This window comes from Mesocricetus auratus, unplaced genomic scaffold (genome assembly GCF_017639785.1).
Source record: "Mesocricetus auratus isolate SY011 unplaced genomic scaffold, BCM_Maur_2.0 Super-Scaffold_100015, whole genome shotgun sequence".
Classification (NCBI taxonomy): domain Eukaryota; kingdom Metazoa; phylum Chordata; class Mammalia; order Rodentia; family Cricetidae; genus Mesocricetus; species Mesocricetus auratus.
In genome coordinates this window covers 55,640,246-55,651,433 of record NW_024429198.1, presented here as the reverse complement: position 1 = coordinate 55,651,433, position 11,188 = coordinate 55,640,246, and the positions used below count along the sequence as shown (strand labels likewise).

Below are 11,188 nucleotides of genomic sequence, written 5' to 3'. Positions count from 1 at the left end.
TGGATAGTGCCTGAGGATGAGGTGGTGTGTGCCGGTAGTCCCAGGTCTGGGTGGGCAGATGGGAAGATACCGGTTCTGGATGACCAGGTTGCCAAATCAAACTGGTGAGCTCTAGGTTCACAGACAGACACCATTCTTAGCGGAGATGGATAGAGACTCCTGACACCTACCTCCAGCCTCCACATGAACACACATGTATATATACCTGGACACACATGCATTCATACATAGCACATTACATACAACACATGCAAATTGAAAAACACCTTTGAAAGAAACCTAATCTAACTACCATGTTTAAAGGTGAGGTCTTCAGGGGACGATTAAGATTAAACAAAGCCATCACGCAAATAAAAGAGAGTGAGAGGTGAACAGAGGGTTTGTGTGTGTGTGAGAGAGAGAAAGAGAGACAGAGAGATAGAGAGAGAGAGCTTTCTGTCTCTTGCCGTGTAATTCCCTGAGCCATCTTGAGCCTTTATCAGGCAAGAAGTCCGTCATCAGATGTTGTCCTCAACCTTGGACTAGCATCATGAGCCTAAGTCAAGCGCTTTCACTCTAAGTCACTCAACCCGGCGTGCTGTGATTAGCAACAGAAAGTGGATTAAAACAACTCCTTCCAAACTCCTCAGTCATGTAGTAGTAAACCACACGGGACTGTGGACCTTGTCTCATTAACGTGCATACCTCTGCATGAGAACTGGAGTCTCAAATAGAGCTATCTTCTATTGTTTAACTCATAAGATACAACCAGAATTATAAATATTTCAACACCAAATTGCATATCTTCCTATAATTCGTGCCCACTAATTCTCGCCAACATTTTTTCCTCCAATAGAGAGACTTCCCTCCCATTACCAACTCTGTCAGTTAATTAGATTTGTCTGTGTGGCTAACCACAATACTGAGTCATCTGAAACACCAATCGCTTATTACAAACCCCTGCACATACCAGTTGGCAATCTGGGAAAGACTCAGCAAGGATGTTCTTTTGTTGGGCTCTCCCAAGTCTCACATATGCATCCCACATAGCACTTAAATGAAGTGGAAGCTGAGGTCTAAGGTGGCCTCATTCACGTAACTGGCAGCTGGTAGCCTTTTGGTCTGGTGACAGAGGGAGTTGGGCCATGCTACACTATACCTAGTCAGGTACAATGACATTGTGGTTGGTCTGAGTTCCTAAAAACTTCAGGAGATGGCCTGGGAAGATAGCTCAGCTGTTAAAACCACTTGCTACTCTTCCAGAGGATCAACAATTGGTTCCTAGCATCCATGTCAGACAGCTCACAACTGGCTGTAACACCATCTCCAGGGGATCCGATGTCCTCTTCTAAACTCTGCTGCTACCTGCGCTCACATGTGTACATACCCCCATGCAGATACATTTATATGCATATTTTTAAGATAAAATATTTTTATAGAATTGAAGACAACTTTAATCTACAATTCCTTATTAGGTCTCTGTGTCTCATTTGGTAATATACAACTGACCAAAAAAAGAAAAAAACCCATGGCTGACCACATACATGATTTGGGTAGTGCTGGTACCCAGGTAAAAAGACAGGGAAAAAAATCACTCCGACCTTTATTTCAAACATTTTTCTGGGCCAGCCTTGAATAGCATCGCTTTTATTTTATGACACAGAAATAGTTTCCTATAGGCACACAATGGACACACATATCATCCGCACATGCACAGAAAGAGGCATTGAATAGTCTCACACCAAAACATATGTACATACATGCTACAGTCACTTATGCACTTGAACACTAGCAGAAAGCCATAGGGGAAGGATTGCATTGAGATATACACAGAATCACTCATGTATATAGGCACCAAGTCCACTTATGAGGCAAGGATTTGCTGTGCACACTCTATTTCATTTTAACTCTCCGACGTTCTTTGATAAAATGCACCACAGCGTATTTTAGAGAAGGAATCCACTGCTCCCAGCCATCCTTTGATACGAAGGGTTAAGTGATTAGAGATGACCCAGGCTGCCAGCTGCAGGCTGGTCTCTGTGGTCTGATTTCTCAAGATGATACAGCTCACTTCCCAGCAGTGATTGCAAGATTTAAATCTAAGTCGGGAGAGAGAAAAATGCAATTCTTAGTATAGTGTTAGTTAAAGCACAGCTAGAGACAGCATAAGCAATGAAGACACCTATCCAACAGAACTGTTTAACCATTTGACTAGACGGGAAATGTGGAGAAGCATTTCTATGGCGCTTCAGATATCAGCCCTTCATAGGTCTCCTGGTGGACCTTTCCCTAGGATGTCAATTCTGAGAAAGATGAACTTTTCTTAAATGAGGCACTCTTCACTTTCTACAGTGATTCTCACATCTCTATGCATATATCATCAACAATTTATGATTAATAAGTGTTTACATTTATCAAAGGTTTAAATAACAATATTGTTGAAAAGCAAATGCTAAAACAGGAAAACGTGTATTTCCATTTCTTGTGCATTCCTGATAGCTTTGGGGAGAGAAAAAGAACACATGTTTTTCCCTTCCATAAGGGCAAAATGCCTAGGGAATTTATAGATGAACAGACTATCTAAACAGGATTATTCTCCTAAGCTTCCCCTACCCTCCCATAAAGTCTTGGTCCAGACATGTCCGCATGACTCCAGCACCGCCATCTTCGTCACCTGTTAAGAGTGGACGCCTTTCCTTGTGTAATACTTAATGCTTCCCTGATACCACCCAAGAATGTAGCTTACCTGCTCTGCTGTCCAAGTTCATTAGCTGCTGATTCACAGGCACACTTGGAAATAGAGTGGGAAACTGGGAAAGCTCGAAATGGGTGGGACATGACTCCTTTGGTTTCCATAACTTGGCTGCGGCTGGCGAAGGTGGTAGCTTGAAGTGCACATCACACCACCAGGCAGACATTGGAAGATCCCTGTGAGATCTAGGGAGCAGCTTACCAGCTCAGGATTGCAAACTCAGGCTCACCAAGGTGCATGCAAGCTGTTAGGTAAAACTGTAGACTGTGGTGCCCTCTGTTCAGCCCAGGACACATGAACCAACCTTCCAGACCTTCCAGACCTTCCAATGTACCTTCCAGACCTTCCAATGTAGCTCACTTTTTAAATCTTTCCAGCTAATTCAAATTAGATGTCTGCAAACCAGAGCACTCATCAATCAAACCAGGGCATGGGGGTTGGGGGGGGAGTAAAGTTTCCAATGCATGTATTCTCATTTTAAGAATGCCAGTTAAGGTCTGGGGAGATGGTCCAGTGGGAAAGGTGCTTGCTATCCAAGCATAAAGACCTGAGTTCAGATCCCCAGCGCCCAAGTAAATGCAGGTGGGTGAGGTAGCTCCCTATAATCCTAGTGCTTCAGGAGGTAAAGGCAAGGGATCCCCTAGACCAGCCAAGTCAACAACCTTTGGTTTCAAGTGACAAATGCCGTCCCATTAAATAAGGATATAAGAAGGAAAGTAATTGAGGAGATATCCACATCAGTCTCTGTTTTCTGCACACTTGTACACACAAATGACTACGCACATGGAAACATATGTGAGTGAGCACACACACACGCACACACACACAGTGCATGGAATAACAGAAGTGAGAGTCAACTTCCACCTTCTTTAGATGTTTATTTTGACATCTGAGGAACTTGATTCCAAAGGTGGTTTCCTGAGTGCAGTCCCTGTCTCTCCCTTCCAGTGCTAGGCAATAAAGCCTGTGGGAACTTTCTGTTGCTCAGCTGGAGAAAACAGCCCCATTGGAACACAGTAAAGTATTTAAGAACACAGTGACTTCCCAAATTAAAGTTTGTCCTGGTTTAAACTTGTAAGTCCCTCAGGATAGCCAGGTCTCAGTTCTGCCTTACTTATGACTGATTTTTACAGTGACAGGCTCTGCGGCCACAAATTTGACTGATGTGTACCAGTCCCAACACTTCCAACTTTCTCTTCAGTGGAGACAAATGCCCATGGCGTGACTCCATACCATTCACACATTCAGGCACTTGTATTCAATACTTAGTCTATTTATTTATATTGCTTTGAAGAGAGGTGTTCAGTGTCAGGGATTTCCTGATCCCACAGTCTCAAGGTGTCCCCTGTAGTCACATCTCCTACCCTTGGCTGAGGATGACAGGAAGTTGCCGGGGAGCTGCACAGACAGACTCCAGGAAGTCCGTTCCTACCACTGTGCTCCCCTGGCAGGGCTGCTGCTCCCAATGGGCACATGCCAGCCCGGGTTCCCCTTAGCCTTGCCTCATTGTCCTAGCTCTTCTATTAGGACTCTCTATCGCCCCTTCCCCAGGGGAATTCCCTGAGGGCAAAGGTTAGGTCTTGGGGTGTCTTCCAGGTCTTTTGCATGGTAAAGCTAATGAACTTGTCCCAAATGTGAATGCAGGTACTTGTGTCACAGACTAGGACCCTCTACATCAGCTTGTAAGGTGGTCAGGATTTGAGGGGAAGAACACTAATAACCAGACTAGAAGATATGTCTAGCGGCCACACACACAGGCTGGGCTGACAAGGGCTTAGGGAAGATAGGACTCCTACCCTGACCACTAATGCCTGAAGAAGCGTCAATAGCTGTAGCGGTACTGACTGACTTCTTCTGGTGCCCGGGGTACCACACTAAACACACAGCAGGTGTGATCTTATTTAGCATAGCCAAGGAAATCAGAAGGCTACATTCCTCCCAGCTCCACAGGTATGGACTCTGAGGCTGGAGGCAGACAGGAAACTGGCTGTTGGCATGTATCCTGCAGGTGAAAGCCAGGTTCAAATCCAGGCCATCTATTCTACAGCCTTTCTTCTTCCCACCTATGAGACTGCAGGCCCACTGAGTGGGAAAACACACTTGCATACACTCACACTGCATAACTCAAATCGTAACAACTTATAAATATAAAAGGATGCTAACAAATTCATCCACACACTCCAGCCTCAAGTCAATCCTGTCTCTGAGTGAGAGCCACCTCTGGGGGGGGGGAGTTATAGACGTCAGGCCCCTCTAGGGTCTGATACCATGGGACACAGTGTGGCAGAAGAGGACAAGAAGCCAAGGTTCCCAGGCAAAAAGGAAATATCACCCTGAAGGGAGCCCCCAGAACTACACATTCTGTTTTTGAAAAGCCCCCCCTCTGCCACCCACTCACGGCTACTCTTATGGTTCATGACTCTGATACTCACAATTCAATCTTCAGCAGCAGCCTCAGGAGGCTTGCTCTGCTCCCAGCTCTTACCACCCCACACAGCCTCTCACCAACATGGATCGTGCCTTGTCTTTGCTCCAACACATTCAGGGATTTCCACCGCCTTCTGATTAAAGTCTAAAATCCTCAGCTCAATTCAAGGACTTTCACACTCAGCCACCACCCAGCCAACCAGATCCGTCCTCAGATACTGGCTCAGACACCCCAGCCTTGTGCTGAGCTCCCAGAATATGACTCACCACATCCCAAATGAGCTTGGACCTCCTGCTTCCCGTGTCTCACTCTTTCCGGCTGCCTAGAACACAAGTCTCTTCTTAGGTTGCCAACAGCGTTTGCTGAACACTTTTTAGGTATCAGGCACAATCCTGGCTTATAAGATCAGCAGTCTCCTTCCGTGTTCAACCAGAATGCTGCCTTCTTCAGGAGATGAGGCAACTCATCTGAGGGAAAGCTCTTCCAGGTGTTTGTGTTTGGTCTCGGACTAAAGGCTTACACCCACCTCCTCGGGCACGGTCTGATACTGTGGTGCAGAGTACGGCACTCATGGAAGACAGCACATCATTGGTTATGGTGGGCTTCAATGCAAGCAGTTTGGTACTGGTGGGCAGTTCCACAGTTCTGGCTTATCACTTATCACTGACACACAAGTTAATGGCAAAGAAAATGCACCATCTCCATAGTCGTAAAAATACCAAAGAATGAATTCTCCAAAGCATCTAATTGTTACAAAGACATAATAAAAATTGTCCAGTCCCCTGGGTGATTTTGACTTATCTAACATTTTTTCTGCTGCATACCTATGCAATTATATAAGCTATGTAAATCCATAACACTTTTGTTGTCAGAAAATGGCTATAAAAACCATGATTTAAAAAAAATAGTTGGAAATACACTGTTGATTTCTTGTTGAACTTAGATTCTAAGCTTTAATATTACAAATAAAAGCAGGGTCCCACCAGATGGCAGGACTCCTGAGGGCTCACAGGGACTGAAGTGGCAATCATGGAGCCCACATGGGTCTACACTAGGTCCTCTGCATACATGCTATTGTTGAATAGCTTGGACTTCTCATGGGGGTCCTAACAGTGAGAGTGGTGGTGCCTCTGATTCTTTTGCCTGCTCTTGGTACCCTTTCATTCTACTGGGTTGCCTCATACAGCCTTGATGGGTTTGTCCCTAGTCTTATTGAACATTGCTACACAGTCCGTTGATATCCCTGGGAGGCCTGGTCTTTTATGAAGGTAAACAGAGTCGATGGGAGTGGGGTGGGTACTGGGGAGGTATCGAGGGAGGGGAAGCTGCAGTTGGGGTGTATTGTATGAGAGAAGAATGAAAAAGAAAAAATAAAGAAATTCCTGATGAATGGAGTCTACACAGTTTGACTGCAAATTAAAAGGACACATTTTTTTCCTCCATGTATTTCTATTCTGGTCTGGAATACAAGACTTACTTGGATTAGAGAGCTCATACTAAAGCAAACAATTCATAAGCGAAGGAGAGGCAATGTAAAGTATTTTTATGAAGGCTGAGAAGCCAAAGTGAGAGACGGACCCAACAAGTTGGAGATCATGAGGAAAAAAATGAATTCTCCTCATCTTACCTCTCCATAGAGCATAATTTTGGAGTCGCAGAAACATTCTGTGTTAAACCACCTTCAGGTAGCATGTCCAGAGAGTTCTTGGGGGTGCAAAAGACCTAACATGCATGCAATGTGTCAAACCTTTTAGGCCTTTGGTTTCACTTATTCATTCAATTCAGCTACGGGTTATTTGTCATGAGCCATTTGTAATCCCCTTGCTAGTGGGGAACAAGTGGGACGTCATCTTTATGAACAAATGTGACTCGGCACGTGCCGTGGGATAGGCCCTTTTATCCACTAAACCTTGTATGTGCAGATGGAGGTTGAATTTCTAGGCACAGAGTTTATGGGGTAGGGACTGAGAGAGAGGCAGAAAGAAGGTAGGAGCAAACCTTACTGAAAACGAACACCAGTTATCATTGCAGACAGGAGGAGAAGGGCATGCCAGACAGAGGAAAGAGAGAAAGGCCACACAGAGTTCAGCATCAGCACCAGCCCTGCCTCCACACCCTCAGGCTGAGACTTGGCATTGTTGTCACCAACAGCAGAGCCAAAAGTGGGAAGAGAAAAAAAACAATGAAATGGGCCCGCCATCAATGAGGAAGCATCATGCAATGCCAGCTTTTGATTTGGAAAGTGTTCATGAGGCTTTCTTGGCTGGGATATTTAAGACAAAAATAGAAGAATTCTCATCAATGATTTATAAGATTTCTTTAGAGAGATGGGGCAGAACCCAGTCTAACAAAGAGCAAAGCAGCACACCCGCTTATCACTGCGCTGGAGAGCATGGGTCAGGCGAGACAGGGCCATGTGAGGGTGCTCTTTGTTCCTAGCCTAGAAATTAGAGTTGGGATAAGCTACAAATTTAGCCAGTCTGAACTTTTTTTAAAAAGCAGTATTTTGGACTCTTCCAGTTGTCATTCTATTCTTCCCAGGGGTCAAAGCCCCCAGACAAGTTATCAGAAAGCTGTGCACGTATTTCAGACAGTAATGATAATGGTAAGGTAGCTACCAATCAAATAGGAGCATCATCCAAACAGAGATCATACTCTATTGTAGAAGGGGGGTGGGAACAAAGGAAAACAATCAGATTTGGAGAATGTAGTATATTAGTACCTTCCTGGCATAGGATGAGATCATTTCAGTTTCATGACACGCTTATTATAAGTCCATTCTTGGATTTGGGTTGTTTTCAATTATGCATGAATTGCCTCCATCTCCTGGACTCCATGGGAAGCATATGGGATGGGAGTGGAATAGGCACCTCAGCCCTATACCACTGCCAACTTCCCAAGGTCCTCATCACCCCATGCCTTACTGCATTCTGCATTCATCTCCCCTGCCAACCTTCCTAAGCCATCAACTGGGTCACTATCATACCAGGGACAACCTTCAACACTCCATTACTATCTTACACAATCAAGATCCCAGTTGCACTGAGCACTCTTCAGTCACTCAATTAGCCAGAGAGTGTTGGCTGAACATAGCAGTGTCAGGTACTAGGTGTTCAGACTTGAACAAGAAAGGAAACGGAAACCTACCCTCAAGAAGCTTAGGGGCTACAGATATAGAGAAAGGAATTAGCAGGTATACTTATGTGAATGGCTACTGGCATAAGTGCAAATTTCCTCGGGACATCCAAAGTTTACACATCTGTTGCCTGTGAGGTCAAGCCTTGACGTCAGCAGAGAAGTGATCACTGAGGCCCAGTTAACCAGCAAAGGAGTATCAGTGGATTCCTGGAAGATGGGATGGGAGAGATGATGGTATATATAAGCAAATGGAAGCAGAGAAAATGAGCATATAAATGTCACAAGCCTTATCCAGAACACAGAGAAGAAATGGGGGTGAATAAGGGTCCAAAAAGAAGGCAAGTGAGACTCAGCTGGTGGCAAGGATCATGACGTACGAGTGGGTGACAGTGAGCTGTATCCTGGAGGCTACAAGGAGCCTCTAAAAGCTGTTGAAGATGGATCTGGAAGGACAGACTGCTTTAGAAACTCCATTCTGTGCCCAGAACCAAGTGTACATGAGTCAGAGACAGTAGGGCCAAGGGCAAAGAGACCACTTAGCAGAATTGAAACCCGGTGAGGCAGAATGAGGGTTAGCAGGAAGAAGATGAAGGAGGAATGTTACTCATGGGACTCAGTGAGAGTGGCCTTCTCTAAGATGAAGAGAAGGGCTGTTCTGACTTGGAACATGGGAAGTTTGGCTATTGGGAAGGTGAGTCAGTGGATAAAGTTCTTGCCATGCAACAGCAAGGAGCTGAGTTCGGAGGACCAGAAACCACGTAAAGGCCCTTTGCATCTGCAGCCACCCATAATCCCAGCACTCCGGAAGCACAGACACTGTCCCGAGGGCAAATTGGCTAGCTGCACTAGCTGAAGATGCTGAGCTCCAGATTCATCATGATGCCCTGCCACTTTAGGCCTCCACACATATGTATATATGTGTATTCACACACATAAACATATGCATGGTCTCTCCCTCACACACACAGAGAGAGAGAGAGAGAGAGAGAGAGAGACAGAGACAGAGACAGAGAGAGAGACAGAGAGAACAAAGGAAGAGAGCAGAGATCCTTTCTTTCGTGGATGAGCCTGAGGTTTCTTCTCATGGAGAATTTTAGAATTTGTGAAAAAGAAGAGACTAGACACGCTCATTCAGATCGCCAGTGTGTAGAGGATCACCACCCTGTAAGCAGGTAAAGCCTGAACAGAAGAAAAGTTCAGGGGAAGAGCCAGGGTAGCCACACATCTAAGAACTGTAAAAAGAAAGCGGTTTCCAATGAAAAGAGGGTTAGCAGTGGCAGGTGGACAAAGTGTAATATTTCTCGAAAGAGCAGACCCCTTAGAAGAGGAAGCGGCTGATAGCATCCATATGAGGACTGCAGGAGTCTACTAGAGTTACAAGAAGTCGTCACTGATGGTTTCAGTAAGAATAAGTCTGGTGAGGTGGGACGGGGACACACACACACACACACACACACACACACACACACACACACACCAGATCTAACAGTATTACAAACCAAAGGACCAAAGCATAGGGAGAAGCAGAGACAGCTGCCTCTTCCTAACCATTGGCAAACAAAAGGAATGAGACAAGGGGTTGTCTCTGGGGTGCAAATTGAGATTTCTTGAAGTCGCTGGCTGCCGTGTGAAGTGAGCTCCCCTCTGCCAAAGATAACTAAGCAACCAAGAGTTCTTAGTTGGAGAATCTTCTGGATTATGGGCAACAGATTCCTCCAGTGAGTGAAGGGGAAACGGAATGGATGCTGAGGTCATTCCAAACCCACGATTCCGTGAGATCAGTCAAAAGGTGGCTTCTGGTCACTTCGGCTCTGCCATTTAGAACTGAGTGCCAAACTCCAGCGTCAGCAAAGCAGGCTTGGAACCGGGACTTTTTTTGTGCCTTTGAGTACCAGACGAATAGCATGTATTTCTTCCCTCAAGGGATAGTTGAACGAGAGTCTAAACTAGAGTTGGAGAAAAGGCTACTAGAAGGAAGAATTCTACCTCCTTCTTCCCCATGAGTTGATCAAGTCAGCTTCTGGAAGGAATAAAACCCAGGCTGAAAGCAGGTTTCTCACGGCGGAGCCAATCCTCCCTTTCCTCCTCTCAGCCCCTCCCCCTCCTCCTCTCAGCCACTCCCCCTACCCCCCCCAGTCCCTCCCCTTCCTTCAAGGGAAACATTGCTCCCTTGGGCTCCAGACTTACCGGAGAAACAAGGATATTTTGAGCCTCCACCTCCATTGCCATGAGCAACTTCTAAACAACCTTCCTAAAAACAGAGCCTGTACTGCCTCTGTCAACCTCAGCTCTGACTGAAGACGGAAAACAGAGAAAGACAGAGAGGAAAAGAGAGAGACAGACTAATGAGCAAAACAGAATACAGGAGAAGGGGACTGATTGATGATTGATTGATTGATTGATTGATTGATTGATCGATCGATCGACTGATCGATTGATCTATCTGACCCTGAGTAAATTACTTCTCTTCTGTGGCTGTTAATTCCCAAAAAGTATGAAATGAGAAAAGATTAGAAGCTACCTAGTGTTACTTTCAGCTTAGAAATCCTGATTCTCAAATTTCCTATCTGTATATTTAGAGCACCCCCAGAGGCCAAAAACATTAGCAACACAAAGAAAATACAATAAGCCCCAGTGAAAATGTGCATAGACACATCCACACACTTCCCTGGCAGTCACAGACAACCTGTGAACACACAGATGGTGAGTGCTGCTTTGTATCACACGTCTCTAAGTGCCGAAAGTGCCAGAGCATGGACACATATAACCCTGTCAGCTAGACCCATGTTTGGGATCTTTCCATGATACAAAGAGATGATCACTGCAAATAACCTAAACGCTCAACAAATGAACCACTTTACGTTGTCAAGCTTTCCTCCTGTAAGGTGGTC

At 45.3% G+C, this 11,188-nt stretch overlaps 1 long non-coding RNA gene across 1 annotated transcript; it reads right to left on the bottom strand.

Annotated features, from left to right (window-relative positions):
* Positions 1-1,565: 1,565 nt before the first annotated feature.
* LOC121144366 lies at positions 1,566-9,172 on the bottom strand. Its single transcript, XR_005881720.1, has 2 exons — positions 2,726-9,172; positions 1,566-2,078 (listed from the first exon to the last, which is right to left on the bottom strand). It is a non-coding gene; the product is annotated as an uncharacterized LOC121144366 (long non-coding RNA).
* Between the last annotated feature and the right edge of the window lie 2,016 nt (positions 9,173-11,188).